The sequence below is a fragment of the Moschus berezovskii genome, chromosome 7 (assembly GCF_049115385.1).
Source record: "Moschus berezovskii isolate FMDL1 chromosome 7, NW_MosBer_1.0, whole genome shotgun sequence".
NCBI classification, from domain to species: domain Eukaryota; kingdom Metazoa; phylum Chordata; class Mammalia; order Artiodactyla; family Moschidae; genus Moschus; species Moschus berezovskii.
The window spans coordinates 116,108,575-116,136,115 of NC_142466.1; the positions used below are offsets into that span (position 1 = coordinate 116,108,575).

Consider the following 27,541-nt stretch of genomic DNA (forward strand, 5'->3'; position numbering starts at 1 on the left):
CGACCCCATGAATCACAGCATGCCAGGCCTCCCTGTCCATCACCAACTCCCAGAGTTCACTCAAACTCATGTCCATCGAGTCGGTGATGCCATCCAGCCATCTCATTCTCTGTCGTCCCCGTGTCCTCCTACCCCCAATCCCTCCCAGCATCAGAGTCTTTTCCAGTGAGTCAACTCGTCGCATGAGGTGGCCAAAGTATTGTAGTTTCAACTTTAGCATCAGTCCTTCCAATGAACACCCAGGATTGATCTCCTCTAGAATGGACTGGTTGGATCTCCTGGCAGTACAAGGGACTCTCAAGAGTCTTCTCCAGCACCACAGTCCAAAAGCATCAATTCTTTGGCGATCAGCTTTCTTCACAGTCCAACTCTCACATCCATACATGATCACGGGAAAGACCATAGCCTTGACTAGACGGACCTTTGTTGGCAAAGTAATGTCTCTGCTTTTTAATATGCTATCTAGGCTGGTCATAACTTTCCTTCCAAGGAGTAAGCATCTTTTAATTTCATGGCTGCAATCAGCATCTGCAGTGATTTTGGAGCACCAAAAAATAAAGTCTGACACTGTTTCTACTGTTTCCCCATCTATTTCCCATGAAGTGATGGGACCAGATGCCATGATCTTCGTTTTCTGAATGTTGAGCTTCAAGTCAACATTTTCACTCTCCTCTTTCACTTCCATCAAGAGGCCTTTGAGTTCCTCTTCACTTTCTGCCATAAGGGTGGTGTCATCTGCATATCTGAGGTTATTGATATTTCTCCCGGCAATCTTGATTCCAGCTTGTGCTTCTTCCAGCACAGCGTTCCTCATGATGTACTCTGCATAGAAGTTAAATAAGCAAGGTGACAATATACAACCTTGACGTACTCCTTTTCCTATTTGGAACCAGTCTGTTGTTCCATGGCCAGTTCTGACTGTTGCTTCCTGACCTGCATACAGGTTTCTCAAGAGGCAGGTCAGGTGGTCTGGTATTCCCATCTCTTTCAGAATGTTCCACAGTTTATTGTGATCCACACAGTCAAAGGCTTTGGCATAGTCAATGAAGCAGAAATAGATGTTTTTCTGGAACTCTCTTGCTTTCTCCATGATCCAGCGGATGTTGGCAATTTGATCTCTGGTGCCTCTGCCTTTTCTAAAACCTGCTTGAACATCTGGAAGTTCACGATTCACATATTGCTGAAGCCTAGCTTGGAGAATTTTGAGCATGACTTTACTAGCGTGTGAGATGAGTGCAATTGTGCGGTAGTTTGAGCATTCTTTGGCATTCCCTTTCTTTGGGATTGGAATGAAGACTGACCTTTTCCAGTCCTGTGGCCATTGCTGAGTTTTCCAAATTTGCTGGAATATTGAGTGCAGCACTTTCACAACATCATCTTTCAGGATTTGAAATAGCTCAACTGGAATTCCATCACCTCCACTAGCTTTGTTCGTAGTGATGCTCTCTAAGGCCCACTTGACTTCACATTCCAAGATGTCTGGTTCCAGGTGAGTGATCACGCCATTGTGATTATCTTCATTGTGAAGATCTTTTTTGTACAGTTCTTCTGTGTATTCTTGCCACCTCTTCTTAATATCTTCTGCTTCTGTTAGGTCCATACCATTTCTGTCCTTTATCGAGCCCATCTTTGCATGAAATGTTCCCTTGATATCTCTAATTTTCTTGAAAAGATCTCTTGTTTTTCCTACTCTGTTGTTTTCCTCTATTTCTTGGCATTGATCTCTGAGGAAGGCTTTCTTATCTCTCCTTGCTATTCTTCTGAACTCTGCATTCAGATGCTTATATCTTTCCTTTCCTCCTTTGCTTTTTGCTTCTCTTCTTTTCAAAGCTATTTGTAAGGCCTCCTCAGATAGCCATTTTGCTTTTTACATAGTAAATGAATGCTCAATAAACATGGCGGTGGTTTAGTTACACAGTTGTGTCCAACTCTTGTGACCCCATGGACTGTAGCCCACCAGGCTCCTCTGTCTGTGGGATTTCCCAGGCAAGAATACTGGAGTGGGTTGCCATTTCCTTCCCCAGGGGATCTTCCTGATCCAGGGATCTAACCGGGTCTCCTGCATTGCAGGCAGTCTCCTGCATTACAGACAGATTCTTTACTAACTGAGCTTCCAGAGGAGCCCTACACTCAATAAATATGTATTGCTATTATTATTATTTGGAATATATATATGTTCTAGCACACTCATAGCATACTCTATTTGCTTAAAAGTAATCTTTCTCCTAAATTTTAAGCTCTTTAAAAGTAAATCCCACACTGTCTAGTAACTTTTACATCGTATTTGGCACGTGGTAGGTTTTTCATCAATTGATTAAACTCCTTAAGAGCAGAGACATCTCTACTTTATCGTTTTAACCACAGCCTCCAGTACAAAGTCAAGTCTTCTTGCACACGCTCCTTTCATGAGCAGATGAACATGTAAGTGGACAGGTGGGTTGCCAAGGCACCCCAGCTAACATGCTTACCCAGTGCTGAGGTTAGGCCTCTCCCTGCAGTCTCCCAGTTTCTGGCCGTGCAGTCAACCTCAAACTCCACAGCTCCCATCCAGTTTGTACAGATACCTTGGCTTTACCAAGACAGACACTCAAATAGATAATCCATTCCGCATCCTCTGCTCAAGACTGATTTTTTTTTAACTCAGTTCCAGCTGTGGTTTACCAAGGTTCCCCCCTTCCAAGCACTGAAAAACTGAGCCTCAGACTTCCTGCCCCCACCCTACATGACCAATCTCTTCTCCTAACCTTAATGTTCTAGCATTTATTGTTTTCTCTGCATGAAAATAAACAAAAGGCATTGTTGACAAACTTCTGAAAATCAGCAAGAATCTATGCAACATCTTGGACTCAGGTATCATCCAGATGGCAGCCTAATCTCTGGCAACAAGCAAAATCCATGGAGCCAAAAGCACCGACAACCTCTGCCTCTTGAATATTCACAAACACATCTGATTTCCACTCACGTCACACAGAAAACCTTACCAGATTGATCCCATTTTAAGTATACTTAGTAACAATTCCAGTCCCTGAACAGCATTCTAACAACCAGAGTGCCCTTAATTTCATTTGCAACTTTATGTTTCATCATCATTTTCATCAACTCCTTTATAATAAGCAGGGTCTTTGTCAAGGTAATGAATTTGCGAGGTTGGGGGGACGCAAGTTCTGTTTCTAGGTATCTCTGTGAAAAAGAATGTCTCAGCTGCGATCATTTCAATGTCTCCACCCTAAGGAAAAAGAATAAACTTATGGATACTTCAAAGAACTTTCCAGAAGGAGGAAACTAGATGGCTCCAGACCTTTTCCATAGGCTACTTCACCTTTTCAGCCACCCGTCACATTGCCTTCTTCATAGCAACAAGCTGTTCGTCCTTTCGGTCCCTCTTCACGGAGTCTTTTTCAACTTCATCCTACCCTTGTTAGCTTACTAAAGTCTCACTGACTATTCTGAACTTGGATTTACACAAAGAGGTTAAGCAACTCTTCCAAGTTTACTCAACTAATAAGCCAGGAGCAGGACCATGTACGCTGGGAATCAAGGTCAGCCTGGGCTCCCTGTTCTATTGTGTCTGATGATGTAAGTCTCAATGATGAGAGTCAACATCTACTGAGGATTTCCTTTGTATCAGGTACTGCTCTAAAAACTTACCTGGATAAACTTTTCATTGGAGAAGGAAATGGCAACCCAATCCAGTACTCTTGCCTGGAAAATTCCATGGATGGAGGAGCGTGGTAGGCTACAGTCCAAGGGGTTGCAAAGAGTCAGACACAACTTCAAAACTTCACTTAAACCCTTCATAGTAACTTTAAGAGGCTTTTATCATAGCCCACTTTACAGACAGGCATGTACATTGTTAAGGATACTGCCTGAGGTTATATAGCTAGTGAGTGGGCTTGCACCCAGGCAGTCTGGTTCCAGAACCTGATCCTTAAGCACTAACCTTACCCAACTCTGAAGCCTTAACTGTAAGCTCACGGTTAAAATTTGTATCGGGCTGAAATTTATGTATACTACTGTGTATGCTTCAACACTAAGCAGTCCTGAATGCAGAAAAGATACTCAATACATTTTTGATTACCTGGAGATTCACTTACTTATCATATATTTAATGATGACCTAGTAGGCACAAGGCATTACCAAGGTATTACAGGAGATGAGGAACTATACAAAGATATGATAGCAATCTTCTGCAGTCAAATGTGGAAAGAAAAACATTCTGTGAGACCTATAGCATCAACATTAATCTTTCTGATTCCATGGCCAAGTCAAATTCATAAAACAAATTTGGGAACCAGTATGAAGTTATCAACATGTTCTTGTTCTAGGAAAGAACATTTAGCTAAACAGAAATAAAAAGTAACACTACCAGCATTTTATAAAAGAAAGTACATTTTAACCAGTGACAGAAAACAGAATAAAAGGCAGTCCTTCACATTTAGACAACAAATTGTCGATCTGCATTTGAAAGCCATCAATCTATACTTTTCGACCAAAGAAGAACAGCACAGAACGAAAGAAAAGCCCCACAGGCAGAGACTTCAGCGATAGACGGAAGTAGGGTTGAGGGGTGTGGGTGCCGGCATTCACAGATGGAGAAAGAGCCTGAAAATCTGAGACATTTCAGACCACAGAGTTTGTGATTCTATGGCTCTTCCTTCAAGGAATTTTAAAATGCCATAAAAATGTAATTATAGAAGGAGAAAAAAAAATAAAGTTTATGGGTTGTTTTATGGCCTTCTCACTTTGGGGTTCTGTGTCTGGTGGATTGCCAAGGAAGGCAGCTTCCATGACATTATCCAGAAATGTTAGGTGTTTCCTAACAGCCTGCTAGAGTTGATGTGAAGGATGCTAATTAGCAAAAGCCAGAGGGCTCCCCTTCCTTTCCTACTCCTGTCTCACCCCCTCGGTAAGAAGTTGCCACAGAGACTTTCCTCCTTTCTCCAAAGTGCCTCCCTGAAAAAGTTGGGAATGATGCCAGGAATCCCACTACCAGAGTGACTTCTTTTTAGAATTCTACAGGGATTTTCTTTTCTTTACCCTCAGGAGTAACCACAATTTGTTACTTGTTCAGCCTCTTCCTCTTCACCCGCTCCTTCCCAAGTGAACTGGGAATTCCTAAAATGCCAATATGGATAGTGAGGTGGTAAAGAGCAGAGACTACAGGCAGACAGATGTGGCTTTGACTCAAGCTGTGGGGCCCACTCTCTAAAAGGGCAAATCATGTCAACTCTTGTCACCTCACTTTCTGTTTCAGCTGAATTGCACCTCTTCTATAGCATCTTAGTTTTCTGAGCATTCGATAAAATAACACAGTCCAGTAAAGAGCCATCTATCATTATTGCTGGGTCTTTTGGTCTTCTGAGAACGATGACCGTGTGACCAGGGTCGGGGGAGTGGTGGTTCCCACAACAACAGGAAGCAATCCTCAGATACCAGGGGCTGTCCCCAAATTCAACTCTCTTTTGACACTGTCTACCCAGAGACTGTGCGCCTTGGACTGAAGATGCTGTTCGAAAACCCAGCTTGTTATCTGTGGTTCTGACCAACTGGTTACAGTCTGAAGGTTCCAACGACCCCCTATCTGAGAGTGTCAGTCACACGCCTAGGTTATACATACCTCTACTTCTGATCGGTTAGATAGAGAGCAGAGGTCCCCACAACTCCCGCCTGGGGTTTAGTTTGCTGAAGCAACTCCGAGAACTCAGGCAACCCATTTACTCACGAGCTCGTCAATTTACTTTAAGAAAACACAACTGCAACTCCAGGGTCGGCCAGATGGAAGAGATGCAAAGGGCAAGGAAGGGCATCACCTTCCCCACATCTCCACACCTTTACCAACCCCAAGGCTCGCCAAACCCTCTTTTTCGGGGAGTTTATAGAAGTTGCATCACATGAGCCTTCTTGACAAAATCACTGGCCATTGGTGACTGATGCAACCTCTGTTCCCCTCTCCCTTCCCCAGAGGTTGGGGGATACTCTGAAAGGTCCAGCCCTCTAATCACCTGGTTGGGTCCACTGGCCTCCAGCCCCCATCCTTCGGTGCTTTTCAAAAGGTATCTCATTAACATAAAAAAAGACTAAGGAAATTCCAAGAGTTTTCAGAGGTCTGTACCAGAAAGGGGGATGAAGACCACATTTATATCTCTTATGACAAATCATAGTATCACACTGGGTTACTGCCTTGATTACATCTGTCAGTGGCTCCCTCCCACCTCTGGATGTCAACTGTCTGCAGTCACTGTACCTCATTATTCCCCGCGCCTTGCTCTCCGTACCACTGACCAGAATCTCTGCCTTTCCTTTCTAGGTTCTCTGCAGATAATTTCAGCATGTCCCGATCTGTTTTGCCCTTCTGTTCCTTTTTCTGAAACCAATCCCTCTGCCAAGAATGCTCTCTTCACCCGATCCCCAACTTGAACCTAAGAAGCCCCTTATTATTCAGTGTTCAGTTCAAGGTCATCCCCTCTTTGAAGAATCCCTGGACTCCCCAGAAAAAGAGGTCGCAAATGTGCTAACACTTACGTTGCCATACATGTGGGCTTTGGAGCACGTAGCTTTTGTCCTATTCATGTCAGTATCCCCCACACCAAAGCACAGCATTCATTCAGCAAATGTCTCATAAATAAATAAGCAAATGAAGGAATGAACCAACAAAATAAGCTGACAAAGCATACTGGGTATGTATAGCATGAGTGCAGCATTTCACAATCTGCGGAACATCTGGGCTTTAATTAAACCATTTGATCCTTAGGCCATCCCAGGGCTTTCCCAGGAAATCCAGGCTCAGAGAGTCTGAGTGCTTTGCTGGGTTAAAACATGGCGAAGAAAGCACTTGAACTCAGTCTACCAAGCTGTGAGTTCTAAACCCCTTCCACACCAAGCATAGTCCTTATTATTAAGAACAAATGATAGTTTATTAAAACCCCAATTTTTAGGATCTAGGTTAAAATACGGGACAGACAAAAATGAGAACAGAACGGATGGTTCCATTGTAAACGTGATTGCACAAACCTAACAGTGAGGCACCCGGTCGCCCCTAGACACACACTGGGAAATGCAACGGCACTGGCCACGCATGCAGGAGAACACTGAGTTTGGGGAAATGATCGTCCAAAAGATACTGGAAATAGATTTTGCCAATTTCCTGTTTTCACCGATGGCCAACTGCATTTCCGGCGCCGCAATCCTTGCTACAACTGAAGTTTCAGCCCTTGGAGAGAAGCCGAGAGATTTCTGCAAATGTTTTCTCTCCAACAGATGGAGCAGAAACCGAGGAGCATTATAAGGAAGATGAATCGGTGCGTCACATTTGCAACAATAAAAATACAGCAACGGTTAAAAGCAGTCGCAGTTAAATAGAACTGGGAACCCAGGGTTGGCCTAAATCTTTTTTTAATTAAAAGTGAAGAAGAATTTCAAAGTTCTACTTCAGCCCCTCAGAGCATCAGAACAATGAATTTGGGATGTTTATGTGGCTTGGCTGGGTGTCAGACTGCTTGAGATTTATGTGGGTTCAGGTCAGGGTCTGAGAAAAACCTCAGCGTAGGAAATAAGGAAGGGACATTTGAGGGAGGAGGCAGCATGTGGCAGGCAAACCTGGGTTCGAATCCCAGCTCTGTTCTTGTGCAACTTCAAAGAAATTACTTAAATCTGAATCTCAGTCGCATCATCTGTAAAACAGAGAAACAGAGCCTGCTGCAGAGAGTTCCTGCTGAAATAACATCAGTGGAACACAGAGGAAATAATCCCTGTGGGTTTCTACTCCTCCTGCACCTTCCACAGGGACCACACAAGAGCATCCTGATACCTTTCTGCATCCTCCCTCCCAATTCTTTTCTCTTTCCCCTCCTTCAGTGTCCGTATCATGGATGCCCTCGGGTATCTGCTTTCTCTGCCTCCCTCTTCTTCTATCTTTAAAGCCTCCCTTAATATTTCACTCACTGTGGTCTTGGGGTTGCCTGAAATGGACACGCTGATGCTTTTCAAAAGCATCTTGGGGCCAGACCATGAACCTCTGAGGGGGACTCCAGGACTGTGGAGACTAGGATCCTGCCTGTCAATAAGTGTCCGCAAAGATGCGGACACACCCCGGTCTTTGGGAACCTTTGTTGGCGGAAGGCTGCCAGAGAGCAGAGGTTGTTAGTTAAGGATGCTCTTCAGAATTGCTGAGGGGACTTTATAGTGCATTCAAATCAGAGCAGTACCAAGGAAGAGCAGATGCAGCGGGTCTGGGTTGGTCCTGAATATACTTATTTTGAAAAAAAAAAAAAATGATCTCTGGGGTCAATAACTTGTAGTGAACAATCCTTGCAAAGCACATGGTCATGTCAGCACTGTGGATGAATTTTTCTAATCTTCCACCCTCTGCATCATGGATGTCCTTCTCCACATTCTCTTGACCCCAAAATCCAAAGACACAGATTTACTCTGTTGGATGATTACTGTTTCAACCAGTGTGTACGTATTTACTACATACATATTTATACACACACACACATATATAAATATAGAGAGAGGCACCCACAGGTATTAAGAGATGCACGTTAAAAACAGAAATATAAATGTACCTATGTACCCATGAGCAAACTTGTAGGTGCACACACACACACTCCCCTACTCACATATCAACACACTCAGACACAAAAACAGAGAAACATGTCTTTCATATAGAGACTGCATTCCAAATGCCAGCCCTGATCACTTCAATCCTAAGAGCCTTAGTTGACATATCTTCAAAATAGAATCTCTAATACTTATTTCATTGTTAATGCAATAGACTTGCATCTATGTAGGCACGTTCCTCAGTGTCAGATATAGACTAGATGCTCACCAAATAGATGTCAAGAGCCACGTATTCGTTTACACGTATCTCACCTACTCAGAGGCACATTCAAGTCACACAAGTTCATCCACGTAGGGATGCGCACAGGAATCCAGGAGCACGTTTAGACACAACTGTATGTGCTCATGCACGCAATCAAACTCAGGTTTTATGTGAGCAGCGCACGTCCACCCATGGCGGGCACACGCACACACACACAGAGCTTCTACTGTATACAGCGGAGAGCTTACACACTCAGTCCGGTTCTTTCCGTGCCTGTGAGAGGATGTGGAGGAAACAACTAGCCCTCACAAAATGGACGCCAGGTTTTTTTGTTTTTTTAAAGAAAAGTCTTGGCCGTGCAAGCCAGCACTTCCGAGGAAGCACAAGCAAGGACAGGGACCAACACCAGCTGACCTTCGGTAAATAAGAGGAAGCTACAAAGAGAAAGACAGTAAGGCAGGGGCCGCAAGGGTCCATGCATGCGGCGCGCTTTCCTAGAAGCCGTGTAGAAGTCACTTAGAACCAGATATCACTCCCACCCTCCTGGAGCTTACGGTCCTGAGAAAGAACACCGATGCTCAGAGGACTATTTTCTAAAATGACAGCATGAATAATCCCAGCAGGGATGGTCAGTGAGCAAAGTCCCTGACTTCTATTTTGTTTCAAGCCTTCTATGACTTAAGTGTTTGTCTCGGGTAGAGTGACGTCAACGATGGCCCTCCCTACTCCCCCATCGAGGACGTTCAGGAGGTTCAGAAATTCCACCTGTCTTGGCCAATGTATCACCATCAGTGTTATTAGGCATTGTATTTCTTTCATGGATACCTGTAACCTGTACAAAGATTCTCAAGAATGTTTGGAGTTTTAACGCTATGTTAGTACTTTCCAGGAACTAGGAAGGAGGGTGGACCAGATAACCACAAAATGCCATTCTGTTCCATGAGACTCTAATTTCATGAGTCTATAGTTTTTAAGATTTGGGGTTACTAAGAGTGGATCTTTATATTCCATAAACATTACTTTCTACGAGTCCATGAGATTCTGACTCTCAGTCTTTATTATCCTAAGATTCTACAACTATGATTCTAACATGCTGGTATCATTAGAATGAGACAGTTAAAGCTTAAAAATGCCAAGCTGCCACCACCTTGATGTGAAAGTGACTCTCAGACTGTGTCCACATGTGACACGTGGAACCTACGTCAGAACCAGTCTCTGAACTTGGTCGGGGAAGGCAGAGTGGCTGTGAGGAGAAAGAGGACGGTCGAGCTGAGACACAGGCTCCTAAAACCCAACTCGAGGCCTCCGAACACCTTGCTCCACCCAGCCTTCCTCTCTGACTCCATGCTATGGCCTAGGGGCTGAGAATACTGATTGTCAAGGGGCCACAAGGCATGGCTCAGCTCTTCTTGCCGTTGTAGACCCCAGCAGCAGCATAGGGTAAGCTCGTGATAAAGCCCGCATGACTGAGTGACTCCACTGGCCTCACTGCAGGCTTCTTCCTCCGCCTCCTTTCAACCTTCCTTCACCTTCTCTTCCTTCTCTTCTTTCATCTTCCCCCTCCTTCTCCATCATCTCTTAACAGAAAAACTTGCTAGTATATTAGTTATATAATCCTCAGAGGAGCCCAATAATGTAGGGATTAGTATCCTCACTTCACAGAAAAGGAGCCTGAGGCTAAGAAATGAAAGGACTCACCAAAGTTCATACAGCTAACATGACAGAGAAAGATCAAACCCTAACTGTCTGGCTCCATGTTTTGTTGTTGCTATTGTTTAGTCACTAAGTTGTGTCCGACTCTTTTCGTGACCCCATGAATTGTAGCCCACCAGGTTCCTCTGTCCATGGGATTTCCCAGGCAAGAGTACAGGAGTGGGTTGCCCATTCCTTCCCCAGGGGTTTTTCCTGATCCAGGGACCGAAACTGCGCCTCTCACCTTGCAGGCAGATTCTTTACTGCTGAGCAACCAAGGAAGCCCCAATTTCCATATTTTGTATTCCTTCCAATGGTCATGTATGGATGTGAGAGTTGGACTTTGAAGAAGGCTGATTGCCAAAGAATTGATGCTTTTGAACTGTGGTGTTGGAAAAGACTCTTGAGAGTCCCTTGGACTGCAAGGAGATCCAACCAGTCCATTCTAGAGGAGATCAATCCTGGGTGTTCATTGGAAGGACTGATGCTAAAGCTGAAGCTCCAATACTTGGCCACCTCATGCGACGAGTTGACTCACTGGAAAAGAGTCTGATGCTGGGAGGGATTGGGGGCAGGAGGAGAAGGGGACGACAGAGAATGAGATGGCTGGATGGCATCACCGACTCGATGGACATGAGTTTGAGTGAACTCCGGGAGTTGGTGATGGACAGGGAGGCCTGGCATGCTGTGATTCATGGGGTCGCAAAGAGTTGGACACGACTGAGCGACTGAACTGAAATGAACTGAACTGATTCCACAACTGCCTTATAATGTTCATTTTTTAAATTGAAGTATAATTGATTTACAATATTGTGTGAATTTTAGGTATATGGCATAGTGATTCAGTATTTTTACAGATTCTATTCCATTATAATGTTCTTCATAATAATAAAAACAACTGCTTGAGAGATTTAAGAAAACCAGTGATTACAGAGAAGGTCTACATTCCTGAATTGGTCCCATTCCTGAATTTAACTCCAATTAATGTCCTCAACCAATACCAATTCTCATTCAGAATTTCTAATAATTAAGGGTCTACCACAACCAACTGCTCATTTCATTTTCTAGGTTTTCCTCTTCCTCCAAAGAGTGCTGTACATGGCATGTGTTTATTTTTCAATTAAAGCAAATTAAACTTAATTTTGTTTTGAGAACTATTTTTTTAGAATTTCACAGCCCACGGTGAGATAATTGAGACCCTGCTGTTTCTGGAAGCACTTAGAGAGAGCAGGCCTAGGTCTGGCACAACCTTGGAGGAAGTCATCCTTAACCCCTCCCTTTCCCGTGTCCCACCATCACTGCTTCTCCAATCCATCCACTCCCTGCTGCTTCCCTAAGCCTAGAAGGAGATCTTCTATTGGTCATTTGAACAATTTTGATTACCTACTACACGGCCACCAGACTCCCCCTCCTGCTCCCCCACTCCCCCTATGCCTTTCTCAACCGCAGATCTGATCAAGCCCACTCTCTTCTTAAGAGCTAACAACAATGTTCTAAACACAGATTACTTGATAGATGTTCTAAGGTTGTATGTGTTCCATCCTTAGATTCTGTCTCTAGCTTCACCTCTGAGCCCATTCTCCAGGCAGGATGCACTGTTCCATCTCCCTCTCTACTTGGAAGGCCCTTCCTCCATCCAGCCACCCTTCACGGCTCACGCAGACAGATCTCCTCTCTTCTCCCTAACATGCTGTGACGTTTCAATTTCAGTACCAGCTTCTCTGGATGGCCTCACGAGGCACATGTCTCATTATCAGACCAGCAGAGCTTCAGATCAGAAGAAGGTCCTACCCATTGGAGACTGTCCAGACTGTGGAACACAGTAACTCCACAAAGAAAAGTAAGGGGGAAGCCAGAATAAACTGAGAGAGGGGATAGATGAGGGGAATAGGAGGCAAAGAAAAGCCGTGGGAAAGCAGAATGGCAAAGCAGAAGGAAGGAAGAGGGCGGAATGAAGGTGAAGTTTATATCAAACCCGGGAAACTTCCCTGCTTACTCATCTTTGAGTATTTTCTTAATATGATAATCATGTCTGAAATAATATGGACCATCAGAATTGCTTAAATAAAAATTTTCCGTACTCACAATATTCTTATTTTTTATGTGAGACAGATTTGCCTAGTGTAGAGTTTCCCAAAGTAAGCTACATAGAAAATTAAGTGTTAGTCGCTCAGTCATGTCCAACTCTTTGCAATCCCATGGACGATAGCCTGCCAGACTCCTCTGTCCATGGGATTCTCCAGACAAGAATACTGGGAGTGGGCTGCCATTGCCTTCCCCAGGGGAACTTTCTGACCCAGGGATGGAACTTGGATCTCCTGCCTTTCAGGCAGGTTCTTTACCATTTGATCCACCAGGGAAGCCCCATATAGAACATTAAGAACTAACTAAATAAAAATCTCTATGACAGGGCTTTGTCAGAGCCTTGAATGTGCTTATACATAATTTGATTTCCAAGAAGAGGGCAAATCACTGAAGCAATTCCCAAATTTACTTGACCACACAAGACACCTTCTCAGAGTTACAGAAGAGCATGTGCGCCATGGAAAATGAAAACATTCTGCTGGTAGAATAATTGTGTCTGCGAGTCAAGAGTTGGGGGTTTTAGGTTTAACACCCTTACTAGTATGACACCACCCTTATGGCAGAAAGTGAAGAGGAACTCAAAAGCCTCTTGATGAAAGTGAAAGAGGAGAGTGAAAAGGTTGGCTTGAAGCTCCACATTCAGAAAACAAAGATCATGGCATCTGGTCCCATCAATTCATGGGAAATAGATGGAAAAACAGTGGAAACAGTGTCAGACTTTGTTTTTTTGGGCTCCAAAATCACTGCAGATGCTGATTGCAGCCATGAAATTAAAAGACGCTTGCTCCTTGGAAGGAAAGTTATGACCAACCTTGATAGTATATTAAAAAGCAGAGACATTACTTTGCCAACCAAGGTCCGTCTAGTCAAGGCAATGGTTTTTCCCGTGGTCATGTATGGATGTGAGAGTTGGACTGTGAAGAAGGCTGACCACCGAAGAATCGATGCTTTTGAACTGTGGTGTTGGAGAAGACTCTTGAGAGTCCCTTATACTGCAAGGAGATCCAACCAGTCCATTCTAGAGGAGATCAATCCTGGATGTTCATTGGAGGGACTGATGCTAAAGCTGAAACTGCAATACTTTGGCCACCTCATGCGACGAGTTGACTCACTGGAAAAGACTCTGATGCTGGGAAAGGTTGGGGGCGAGAGGAGAAGGGGACGACAAAGAATGAGATGGCTGGATGGCATCACCGACTCTGTGGACATGAGTTTGAGTGAACTCCGGGAGTTGGTGATGGACAGGGAGGCCTGGCGTGCTGTGATTCATGGGGTCGCAGAGAGTCGGACACGACTGAGCGACTGAACTGAACTGAACTGAGTAAAGATCGAGGCCTTTGCCATGACATTCCCCCTGTCAGAGCCTTAACTGTTTTACCTCAACAAGGAAGGAGGGTCAGGTGTGGTGATCCTAAGGCCCCTTCTAGCTCAGTTCTAACATTCTACGGTTCTGTGGTGAAAACCAGACACAAGCTCGGGGCCGTGTTTCTGTGCCAACCGTTTCCTCTATGTGGAATGTCCCCTTTCCATTTCCATGAAGTCAGAGCCTTCCCTCCAATGCCACTGCCTGTCCCAACCCTGAGGGCAGGAAGAGAAGGGGGCAACAGAGGATGAGATGGTTGGATGGCATCACTGACTCAATGGACAGGAGTTTGAGCAAGCTCCAGGAGCTGGTGAAGGACAGGGAAGCTTGGCATGCTGTGGTTCATGGGGTTATAAAAGTCGGACATGACTAAGTGACTAAACAACAACAACCCTTTCCTGGGCTACTCGGACTAGCACGCTTTCACTCCTCAGGCTTCCTATGGAGTATTTCATTGCCAGAAGAGGCTGCCTTGAATATAGCTCATATGTACCTTTGTGGATTCATTTAATCTTTGAGGGCAATTATATTGGGGTTACAAAGGTGGCAAAGACACAGTCTTACATATGCCTTCTCTTCCCACTTAGCCTTTGGGGATGTCAGAGCCATACATATCTTCCAAAAGAGCTCAAGACAATGACTTAATTGAGGACAACATCTATCATTTCTAAATCCCCTTTAGAGACTGTTTAATGTTTAAACCAATGATTTCAAGTCATTCTTTTAAAGCCTTGGAACCCTTTACTCAACTGTTAAACAAAAGTAATAAAGCCAAGCAGATACAGTAGATCTCTCTAGGTGGACAAGGCAAGGTGATGATGGACTTAGTTTGTTTTCAAGGGCATGATAGCTACTTTAGTGTATACTGGATTGCATAAGTTACTTACCAAATATTTGGTTTTTATAACTATAATTGCTCAGGCCAAGGTCAGGGGAAAAAAATTAAAAGACTGAGTCCATTCAAATTTTATTTAGGACAAATGACTTAGAAATTTAGCAAACTCTGCATTAAAGCACGTGTCTCTGCCTTGGGTCTTTTTTCTAGCAAGAACTGTTCACTGGTCCGCCACATCCTACTATTAATACACTCATTACCCAAGTAACACACATTCATTAAAGCAATATTAGGCGCTACAGGTAAGTATAAAGGAGGGACAGAAATTCACTCATAGCTTATCACCCAAGATAATCACTCAAATATTATGGGTCTTTTTAAAAATAGCATGTTATACACAATATTCTGTACTTATGTTTTTTTTTTAACTTAGGTTACCAAAAAATATATCCATATCAATAAAAGTCATCATGAGTGCCATTGATCCAGCACATACGGTGTGTCAAGCATGTTGCTAAGTGCTTCATGCACGTGACATTCATTCTCACAGCCAAGCATCAGGGAGGTAGCACTGCTGGCCCCGTTTCACAGGTTCCTCTTTCACCCCGCCCTCTAACGGATCAGTGCGCTTCTCTGCTAGCATTCCAAATGACTCGAGATGGTCCATGGTATGCTTTGTTTTGCTGTTTATTTTTTTTCCCCGAACACTCCAATAGAGTTCCTGTTTTTCACACAAATAATTAATTACTTCTTAGAATGGGGAATTTCTTAAAATGGAAGGATTTACATCTTCTTTTAAAAGAACAGGGACAGAGACAATGATGGCGGTAGAGATGGAAAGAGGGATCTGCCCCCGCCCTAAGGCACCTCCTCTACCTCCCTCCTTCCTCCTGGTCACCTCACTGTCCCCCGAACACAGGCTGACCTCAGGGACTTGATTCCAGCTGGAATGCTCTTCCCAGATGTCCGCAGGGCTCTCCCCTGACTTTCTACAGACCTCGGCCCGATCCAGCTCCCTGAGGACTGCCACCGCCCATCTACCGAATCAGCCCGCCCTCTCCCATCACAGCACCCTCCACCACTATGACACTCTTCTCCACCAGACACACTGTATGTTTGCTTGTTTATTTATTTCTCTTTTCCCTCACGAGAATGTCAGCTCCAAGCAGGTAGGGGCTTAGTCGATTTTGCTCACTGCTGCATTTACAGTTTCTAGAACAATGTCTTACACAGAACAAGTGCTCGATAAACAATGCCTGTTTGTTTCTTAAACGAAAGAATGAAAGTCGCATTTCATAAAAGGTTGTATTCAATAAAGATTTCTGCCAATGCCCCAGGAGAGTGTCTTTTTCCCTTCGTTCTTGCCAAGACCGGATGCTGGCATTAAAAAAAAACCACATTTTGAGGATGTTGTGTGGCATCACATTGCTATGTTCATTTATTTGATTACTAGGGAACCCAAATATTTTGTTTTCGTGTAGGTTTATGGACCAGCCTCATCTCATTTTTATCACTGCTTTTTTTCTCTTTTTAATTAATTTTTACTGGAGTAGAGTTGCTTTGCAATGCTGTACTAGTTTCTACTGTACAGCAAAATGAATCAGCTCTCTGTATACATAGGTCCCCTCCTTTTTGGATTCCCTTCCAGGTGTGGTCACTACAGGGCACTAAGTAGGGCTCCCTGAGCTGCACAGCAGGTTCTCATCAGTTATCTATTTTATACACAGTGTGAATAGTGCATATATGTCAATCCCAATCTCCCAATGTGTTCCACCCCCTCGTTCTCCCCAACGCAATCTCCCCATCCCATTTTCAGCTGGAAGACCCTTTCCCCAATCACATTTTGACAACAAAGGATCTTATGACCATATCTGGGCTTGTGTTTCATTAATAGAGAGAACTCTGCCTTGGACATTCCCCTCTACGTTTATCACTTTTCTCCTTTCTACCTGTTCTCAACTACATTCAATACTCCTTTATACACTCATGTGTATGTGTGTGTGTGTGTGTAAAGAGAGAGATTATATTTAGATATCTATTTGTATATACAGAGAGAATACACATACATACATATTCTCTCTATATATATATGAAACATAATATATATTCTATCTAACTATTGCTTTTCTCTTACAACATCTACTTATCACAATTCATGCCACCTCCACGCGTCTATTTCCTGAGCTACTTTTAAACCTGCTACTGTTACCAGAAGTGGCTTTGGCAATTCTAGTCTCAAGCAAAGTAAGACTGTGGTTCTTGGCTGGAGCTCAGAGTGAGAAAGGAGCTTATTCTATGACCACTGGTCCTGGTCTTAACAACACAGGAACTTCGGCAACTGAGGATCCGAATAAACATGCTGAGCTGGGGTTTCCTGCTGAGGCATTGTGAAGTTAAATTACTATTTTAAGCGGTTATGGAGTTGGCAGCCAGAAAGCACTGGAAGAGTGGAAGATATTCATGATGCCGACAGATAAAGAAGGAGAGAAAGCAAAACGCAAGTTATTAAGGAGATTTAAGAAGCGTCCCTCCAGTGGCACCATTTATAACATCTCCTGGAACGCATGAGACAGATGCCGTTCTCATTTAGGCATATAAGACCGGAATTAGGGGCAGAGCTGATGCCGTAGAAGGCTGAAACATTTGCAACGATGTACCTGGACTAAAACAATAGATGCCAAACAGCAAGAATCCACCTGATTTGGGGAAGCCACCACGCTGCTAAGGACTGGACGGCGCCTGAGGGGGTGTGTGGAGGGAAGGCAGTTCAGAGGAAGGACGCTACGTTTGGAGCCTGGTACAGGTTTGAGATGCCATGCTAGCACTAACTGTATATCTTGGGGCAAATCTTTTCACCTCTGAGCCATAAGGTCCTCATCTGGAAAATGGGGAGAATAATTCCAACTTCAGAAAGTGACTGTGAAGCCTGAATAAGATGAAACATGGTAAGATATGCAAGCAGTTGGCAAGATACATGATAAAGACAAGGCAGAGGAGAGTCTTGTGAGGAGGAGAAGGATAAACAAGGTTCACAGGAGTGCATGCAGCCTGCTGTCAATCAGCCGCTTGCCCACAGCCATCTGCTGAATACCCAGACCTTACTGAAAGTGAAAGATTAGAGCATCAAACCAAGAGGTACAATGACACAGGCTTCAGGGGACGAGGGTACCGCAACCAACTCAGATACAGTCTGATCCTAAAGAGGAAAAATGTGTATGTAAAAAAAATGAGAAAGTTGACCCAGACCATATTGAAGATGACTTTTCAGCCTTGAGGCCAAGAAGCCCTGATGACTTTTTGATGATTGTACAGCTATTAACACATCTGGTTTCGGACACACGGTGACAGAAAGAATTTAAAAATCTGCCTCAACCACTTTGAGTCTTTGGCCTTTTCCCACTCTCTTAATCTCTCCCCTAACTGCTGGTATCACACTGCCACATTAGGGGACAGGATTGGCAAAGAGGATTGAGAAAGCTCGTTTGCAAGGTCGCGCCTCAAACCTAGGGATAATCTCTTTCCTACAGAACATCTCCAGTTGGGGAACAAACCTTGGTCAAGGGCAATATCTCACCTAGAGCAACAGGGTATAGTAATAATAACAAACAGTCATGATAGTTCACGTTTATATAATGGTGATAGTCTGTCAGGCATTGTTCAAAGCACCTACCGTATAAACTCATTAAACCCCCACAATGTCTCTATGAAGAGTGACTATTGCTATCCTCGTTTTACAGATGAGGAGACTGGCATAGAAAATTAGGTAATCTGGCCAAGGTCACAGGGATAGCCAGTTGCAGACGTGGCACACAAAGTCTGGTGACCGACCGAGCTTTCGACCACTACCCTTTCCGGCAGGACAGAAATAGTACAAATCCTCAGCACGACTGGCCCCGTGTGCGGCCCTGACTGCGGCCTCGCCACACTGAGCACTGAATGGGGAGGCGCTGCTTACGCACGAGCTTGCTGAGGGCGCGCCACAGGACGCCCACGTGGAGCGCCCACCCAGCACGAAGAGCTGGTGGCAGGCCCGGCACACACCCCCTCCCCCTTCAACACTGGCCTTCTCATTGCAACATTCCAGCCATCTCGAAACACTGTGGGTGAAGACCCTTCCAGATCTCCTCAAGTTCCATCCTATGCTCTGCCTAAATGTGTAATTCCCACTGTCAGAAATGAGAGGAGACAGCAGGTAAAACTGTGGCTGATCTAGAAATATTTTCTTCGGGGATCATTTGTAAGGCTTCACTGGACTCTGAATGATGCTGTCCTGCTGATATGCATTCAGAATAAAATTCTTGATGACCCCTCTCAGCCACACCACCCTCCCCACCTAGCCTCATCTATCCCTGGCAATGGCAAATGATGAGGCATACTGTCATCTCAAAGAGTCATGCTTCCAAAATTTGTCCCCAGCTGAAAAACCATATTACCAGCCCCTGCCAGGCAACGTATATTTCCATCTTTCTCTGAATTACCAAACACACTGAAGTGCTGATTTTCTTTTTTTTTAATGGTTCCTATGTTTTGTGTAGATGCTTTTACAGTGCCAGTTAAGGCTTCGTGTGGATCCTTCCCCTACATTGTGACTGTACATTCAGAACCCATGAAATTCTGTGAGAAGTTCAGCATATCAACCACTGTGTAAACCCAACGTACTTACTTAAGGTAGAGTCTCTGTCACAATGCTCAGACGCTCTTCTAGACTGATCTTGGGGTTTCCGGGATCTCGAGGGATCCCACGGCCCACGAGAAATTCACATGTGTAAGAACTGACCACTAGGAAGCGGGAGCTCTCTGAAGAGCAATTGTATCCTAAATGTCTGCCCTCCCTCCATCTGAATCAGCTTGTAGTCTGTAACTCGGCGGCTCCACAGTACTCCCCGGATCTATTCTTTCTCAGAGAGGTTCCCACTGGTTCATTCGCAGGACCTCTGAAAGGCTAGATAAATTATATCTTAGAAACCCCTCCAGGCCAGTATTGGGTTAACCCTTACAAAGGGTTCTAGCTGTTCAGATGGGCCATTTACTGGGAGCCCCGCTGCTCCGACCTTTGCAGTTTGCACAAAAACGATTGCATCTTGCTTTTGTTAATTGCCTTGTGCATCTACCTTCTCACCCTTGGGGGGCATACAGTCTCTTAGCTGTTCCCAAGATGGCCCTGACATTGTTGTATATAGCGCTGCACCCCGTGAGAAAATCTCCACAAACTGAGAACAAGATTTGCTCAGAATGATGTCTTTGTGTCCACCACAGGCCTTCTTTCCTGTGGGTGTCCGCCTGGGGACAGCAGGCAGGTCTGGCAGTTTGCCGCCCTTAACTTGCTCACACCCTGTCTTCCCGTGTGTTCTCCTTACAGCCACCTGCATTCTCCAAAAGATAGTTCCTTTGAGGAATAAAGATCCCCTTCACCCTCACGTGCAAAAAAGAAATTAATTTCACTTTTCCTCAGCCTCATTATCTTCTTAATTGTCTTCTCTGCCCCCTCAGTAGCAAGGACTGTCTGTGGATTTCTAGGCAGCCCTCATAGACTACCATCTTCCAAGAGGACAGTGGGTTTCATGCTACCACCTAATCATGCTGATATTAAGCGTCACAAGAAAGGCAGAGCTATCCCGCTCAGCAACCCTACGCTGAGTCACAGTCTGTGCCCTGAGTCATGACTTCTTTTTGATTTGCTTTTGAGAAGACATCTGTACCTTATGATGAAACGTGATTATCATGTGTGGGTCTCTCTCTCTGCTTTTGCAAGAATTTCGTCATGCACCATTTCCATAAAGCTGAGCAAATCCCTTCTGTAAAGCAGGCCACTGTATGGTCCTTCTCAGTTTGCTGAAGGCAAGGTCAGAGAAGGGCAGATACGTTCTTGAGGTAGTCCAGATACATGGTGGTAGGAGCTAGGACTGGAATCAGGTGCCCTGAGTCCCTGTGGTCTTGGTATATGAGACTTGGAGTTACTGAAGACGTAAAGGAAAAGATGTCACCTTTGACCTCGGACACCTTACAGTCACAGCCTCCTCCCTCCCACCAGCACCGCCTCCGTGTCTTCCTTGAATCTTCCCTTTCTGCAAAGTCTCCCAGAACTTCTGAAATGACAGTGATCAGTCCCCCACGAAAGACAATCATTTATGGATTTGCAGATCTCGTCTAGTCCTGGCAGATTTCACCACCATACCCCCTAAGCCATTTTGCTCAGGGCCTTGCCTTTCCCAGACAAGAGATGCAATAAATATCTGCTGATCCTGATTCTAGCTTTCATCCTTTCTCATCAGACTTCATTTTGATTCCCTTCTCCCCAGGTGTTCATCTCCCTCCTCCTTTTCCAGCCGTTTTGCCCTCTTCAGGTCCCCCCTCCTACCTTTAGATTTGGGTGTTTCCAGAGCACACAGCACTCAGAGCCAGACTGGGAATTAAGATTAGAAGCACTCACTGAAATAACTGATGAAAAATGGACACGATGAAACCCAGAGAGAATACGGAATGATGAGCGTCTGTCAATCTCCAAACTCTCCTCAGCGCAGTCCTCAGACCACTTACTTTCTAGGCAGGGAGATTTCAAAGGGGAGACGTCTACATTTCTCGCCCCTCACCCTGTACGAGGCCTTTGTGATCTGGCCTCTCCCTACCTTACGATGCTCTGTTTCTCAGGCAAAAGCTTCAGTCCCACCATCCCTTAGATTTCCTGAGGCTGACCCCGCCTAGTGACACCATCACTGTTCTCTGCCTTCAATAGAATTTCCCCACGTAATCACGTGGTTGGGTCCTTTCCATTTAAATCTCAGTTCTAATATCACCCTCTTTGGAGGTTCTTTTCCTGATGACCCTAAAGTTCTCTGACCTACATTTCTTTCTATTAGCCCCAATTTTCATTTGCATGATATTTACTATTATATGAAATTATTTTGCTTGCCTATGTATTTACTCATTTGTTAGCAATCTCTCCCCACTAGATCATCAGCTCCATGAGAACAGGACCATGCTGATGCTACGTTTCTCATGTCCAGATCTGCACTATTCAATACAGTAGCCACTATCCACATACAACTGTTTAGATTTTAAAAACAAATAAAACTCAAGTAATATTAAAAACCCATTTGTCAGTTACACTACCCATGTTTCAAGTGCTCAGCCTTCCCACGTGGCTACGGGCCACCATATTGGACAGCGTGGAAAGCCCGTCCAGCGCCACAGAAAGCTCGCTGTGACAGCACAGGTCTATAGCAAGGCTTGAAAACTGGTAGGCGGCCGATAAATACTAGTCGAATCAATGCATGAGCGGACACTCCTTTCAATCCTCACTCAGTTTCACCTCTCCTTTTCGTGGCTTACCCTGTAGGTAAGATAAACTAGACAATGTCTAGGACAACATCCAGCTTGGTGAGAGGCCTGGATGGATATTACAGGAGACAGGGCTGTGAAAACAAGCCCATCCAGCCTGAAAGGGAATACTTGCGGCTATAAGACTGGAAGAGAATTACACTTGTGTTGCACGGGTTTAGAGACCCATGGACAGAAGACAGAGCTAATGTCAAGGTGAGAAGACATTTCAACAAAGCTCTCCCTAGACAACATAAGCTGGTTTGTGTGACAGAGAAGTCACTATTGCTAAAAGTACTAGAAATGAGGCTGAGTGGCCACGTGTTATGGTTATTACAAACTGGATTCTTGAATAATGAGAACAATGTGGTTACAGTGAAATCTTAAACACTGAGATTCCTTGATGAAAACATCATGAAACATCAACTGCAAAGAGTTAATGACAGGCCCCCAACTCTTCCTAGCATCTACTGAACAACCCAGTCCTGCTAGCCATCCACGATGGCTGCCAGTAACTCAGCGGTCCACTGGGAAAGGCAGAGATGCTGAAGCAAGGAGGTCTTAGCCTCACAGTCCAGCTCTGTTGGTTCCGTGAAGGGACTTCTCTATCCCTTCACTTCCCTCTTCTGTAAAAAAGGGGCTTCTGTCTCACTGGTGAGAAGGAAGATTAAATAAGAACAAAACTGAAGACCCTGGAACACAGCAGGCAAATTTTCATTTCCAAGAAGGACAGAAGTTTACCGGTCCTTACATTGTTGGCAAAGATGGTATAATGTTGCAGCCATTATCGCACTGCTTTGAGTGAATATGAAATAATTATCGGAAAGAGAAAGAGAAATTAGAGCTGCTGATAAGTCTTGGCTTCAAATGCAACAGCAAACACTTCTAGAGCAACTACCCTGTGTCAATTTCTGGGGATAAAAGATCCTCCTGAGACCTTTGACCGTACTGAAGAGGGCAAGCAAGATGCAGGCCCAGAGAGCTAGGAAACAGGGCAAGGAGAGACGGAAGCTAAAACAGAGTGTCAGACAAAATTATATGCAAGGAGAGGGTAGAAAGAGATTAACTGCAAAATAAGCTGTGGGGAAGACTTCCTGGAAGAGTCATGTGAGCTACTTGTTGAAATACAGGTAGGACTTTTGAAAATGTGAGGCTGACGCTGTGAGATGGAAGAAAGACAGAGGGACTCCTTGCAGAAGGGGTTTGAATGGAGAACAAGGAGGGGAATTATTTGGAGAATGATATTTGAAGAGCTGTCCTCTTCACATGACCCCCATCTTGTCTACAGTATGATTACCTGGAGTTCAGTGGACAATTTGTTCATCTTTAGATTTTAGCAGCAGGGAGGCGAGGAGGGAAGAAGAGCAGGTGTGTCTAACCCTGGTGGCCTGTTCAGGCGATAGGTACTGGTGATCTTGTCCAGGGAACTAGGAGTGGGTAAGCTAGAGGATGCAAATCGGAAACTGCCTCTTCCCACAACCGAAGGCCCTTTGGGCATAGATCTTTCCATAGAAATAGAGGACTTTCCAATCAAAAGCATAAACTCTTATAAGCACCAAGAAGGAGATGTCTTATTTGGACTGACCAGGGGAGAGTGTTTCTAGGGTCCCTGCCTGTACAATTTCAGATATATTCGCGGCAGCCTGAGCTGGGCTGTCTAAACTCAACAGGGGCCCGATAGCTGATTTGGAATCTCTGAGCTGTTTCTCCATGGTTGAAATGGAGTCACAGCTCCCCCTTCTGGGAGCTAAAGTGCCATCCAGCCCCAGAAAAGCCTGCATGGAAGGGCTCTACTGCAGATGGACCTGGAACCCCTGTTTTCTCCCTCTATGCTCACCCGCACCCTGAAACTGAGCACCGAGGAGTCCAGGAGCTCACTTTTGCGTGGGCCTGATTCTGACTTCTTAAGAGCATATCTTTCATAGGACTTTACACGCCCCCTTCCCTGGGACTACAAGTCTTCGTGTGGGTGATGCTTTTACAGAGGGGAATGCAATTTGGTGCGGAGGTTGCAATTCTCTTCTGGGAAATACAGCAGATAGAAAGGATTTCTGAATCTGCACGTGCCCAGGTGACTGCATGTATCCGTGTGCGCTTGTGTATGCTCCTGTGACAGCAATACATGTGAATTTATAGAGGTAAGTCTCATTAATGTAAAGAAATGAATTTGCCTGAAGTATTTGCATTGCTAGATGGGTGGACACTTGGCTCTCTGGACAGCAAGGCATTTCTTAATAAAGAGCTCATGGGCAGTCCAGATGCTCTGCTGGCTTCTGTCTACTAAGGATGGTCAGTGTGGGTCCCTGGCTGTAATTCTCTGAAGTCACTGGAGAAAGAATGTATGTTCTCCACATGTGTGTGCATGTGTGCGTCTGTCTGTCTGTCTGTCTAATGGGAACTGTGATTAAAGCATTGGACCTTTTCTCTCCAGTTCATGTTTCCAGATGGAGCAGCTCTGAAATGCATCTCTGAAAGGAGAAGTTTGATGAGGGAAGACAAGTGATTATCTTGGATGGGAGCACGGTGGCAGGGTAGGGGTAGAGAGCAATATGAGAGGAAAGGACATGGATCTGGGTGTCAGGCACCACAGGTTCTAGACCTGGGCATCCCACCAACTCACTAGAGAAGACTGGGGAGTTCTCACGTCCTCTCTGGCTACAGACTGCTCCTGTCTGCTCTTTAATATTCCTTCCAGCTTTGACTGTCTACATAATTTTAAAAAATAAGATGAGAGCAATTCCTAACATGGGATCTCCTCTTCTGCCTTCACACACCCCAGGCAAAGTGAACCGGGGACCTCTGCTCTGACCTAAGTTTCCCAAAGCAGATTCCTTGTGACCGTGTGAAGGCTTCCGCCTGAGACATCAGCCTCTGACCAGAGAACGGTGTGTCTGCAAGTGCCTGCAGGTAGCACCGCCCCCCACCCGCCAGGGCAGGTTCCTGCAAACATGTTTGCTTTTATCTCTCCCCGGAAGAGAAATAAATACATGTAAGTATTTAAGACAAGTATATTTCTACGTTTCCCCCTAGAAGGCCTATTCAGGGGCCCCTTCCTGCTGAGGCAGACAAGAGGCTGTGGCCCAGCACCTCAGCCCTTGCCCTCTGGAGCCTCACCGCCTAAGAGCCGAATGGCTGCCTCTTACCTTGGGAAAGTAACAGCTGCCGGAGTCTGGAAGCCATGCTAACAGCAGTAAAACTCAGCATTTTTGCTGAGTAGGGCAAGCCTTTAAGAGGCATCCGGGAATCAAATCAATGGCTGGCCCTGGAGTCCAAGCCTAGCAGGACCTGGCCAGGGAGGCCAAGGGACTTAGGGGGCCGCCTCCTAGGAGGCAGAGGAAAGAGGAAAGAGGGACTGGACCCGAACTGTCCTCCTTACTGAGATTCTTCCCACCACCCCGTGTGCCCTTGGCAGTTTGTTGGAGCCGAGCAAGAGATGCGAGGTGCAAATCAGCAACAGTTTTAAGTCAATTACCACCACATTCCACCATGAGTTCCCCACCCACAACCAGTTCCCAAATTGTAGGTCTCCCTCAGTACTGAAACACAGAAACACACAGATGCGCGCATGCACACACACACACACACACACACTGCCTCTCTGCCTTCTCCCAGTATCCTCCTAAGCCCAGGGGAGCGATGAGGAGGCACAATATAGGAAAAGATTCTCTTGGGACTGCCCAAGCCTGGAATGGGGAAGGGAATTAGGGATCTGTGTTAGGAAAGTACCCCATCCATCTCCTACCATGTTTCCCAGAGCTGCCCCCAAATGAGATTTCCTCTGCGATTCTGTGTAGCTATGATGGATGAGCAAGTCCCTGAGGGCCCTTTCTCCTCTCCCTTGAGGGGAATCCATGCAAACTTGCCCAGATCCTCCCCAGAGCACCAGAAGCAGGAGGGGTGGTAATGCTGCTGTGATTACAAACAGAGAGAGGCACGGCAGACTCCCCGGACGTGCCAAGCCCCAGATGAGTCCACAGATGACTTCTCTCCTTTCGTCACCCACTACCCAGTGACTCCAAATTCCCACCAGAATCCTGGAATCTGCCCAGTGTGGGATTTAAAGTGACAGTGTCTCATTGCCTCAGGGTTTGGCCATTTCTCTTTCATATTAAACGGTGAGTCCAAGTGCAGCAGATCCCCATCCTTTGGAGAAATCTTCCTTCAAGGGTACCAGTACTGGGCTGAATAAGGTACCATCCCGGTTCCCAGAATCCTTGCCAAATCCTAAGCCCAGAACCCCAGAGGGAGTCCACAGCGGGTTTCCCGAAGGCTACGTGATCCTAAACCAAGGATCCCATTCCCTGTGCGCTGGAGAGACCTAATTAAAAAGAGACAAGCGCGCACATACAAACACACACGTACAAACATGCACACACACATCGTGCCTTAAGTAGGTTACAGGACCTCTTTTCACCCCTCCCTACACACACACACACACACACACACACACACACATCACAAACACACGCATCGAACGCAAACGACGCCGCACACGCAAACACACACGAGCACCATACCAAGTTCTCACCATGGTACACACGTCGGGAGCGCGCGGGGAACACACACGCCGCTTACTGAGACCCACATTTAACCCTCTGCGCCCCAGAATACGCAGACACCCCTCCCTCCTGGGAAGCTGCGAGGACTTGCCGGCGGCGGGGCGGCCGGGGGCAGCGCGGGAGGGTGCGGGCGGGAGGGCCCGGGCGGGCGGGGGCGCCCCGCATGCGGTCCCGGGCGGGCTCCAAGGGCAGCGCGGCTGCCGGCGCTGCCTTACCTGGAGTCAGTGTCCGTCTTTGGCGGAGAGCTGCGGGCGGACGCTTTTTATTCGGCTCGGAGGGAACTTGGGAGAGCCCTGCGTCCAGCTCGCATACCGGGAACGGCGCGGGGACTGCAGGCGTGGGGGGCCCTGGCTCCTAGCAGCCTGGCTCATACTCAGCCGTCAAGACCCCTTCGCTGGTCCCGAGGACAGGCATGAATCCCGGCTCCGGAGGGCGGTCACTGCTGCCTCTGCCTCCGGCTCCCCGGCGGTGGCTCGCTCGCTCTCTCCCTCTCTCGCCCGTTCGCTCGCCGGCGCTCGCCTCCTCCCTCCCTCCCCGCGCCAGATCAGTTGGCAGCCGTGGGGCCCGGGAGCGAGGCGGCTCGCGAATGGAGAGGGAAGTCCAAGTGCGCCGCGGTCTCCGGGCGGGGAGCAGCGGAGGCCGGGCTACGCGGGGGAGGGACTTACCGGCGACGGGCGCAGATGAATGGGGGAGCGGCTGCCGGGGGGCGGGCGGGGAGGAGCCAGGAGCCGGGGTTTATTCCGAGGAGTGTTTTGTGCATCTTTAGGCGGAGGAGGAGGAGCGGAGAGAGGACGCAGGAAGGGAGGCCTCCTCCTCGGAGGGAGGGGCGGCCTGGGTGGGCTGAAGCCAGAGCCCCCGGGGAGTCG

The 27,541-nt window shown here is 46.1% G+C and overlaps 1 protein-coding gene across 1 annotated transcript in view; it reads right to left on the bottom strand.

Moving 5' to 3' along the window:
• BRINP1 (BMP/retinoic acid inducible neural specific 1) overlaps positions 1–27,237 on the bottom strand; it is a 203,860-nt gene extending 176,623 nt beyond the window's left edge. Inside the window, exon 1 of the mRNA XM_055427959.2 lies at positions 26,891–27,237. The gene's annotated coding sequence lies outside the window, so the exon portion shown is untranslated. The remainder of the gene's footprint in view (positions 1–26,890) is intronic.
• Between the last annotated feature and the right edge of the window lie 304 nt (positions 27,238–27,541).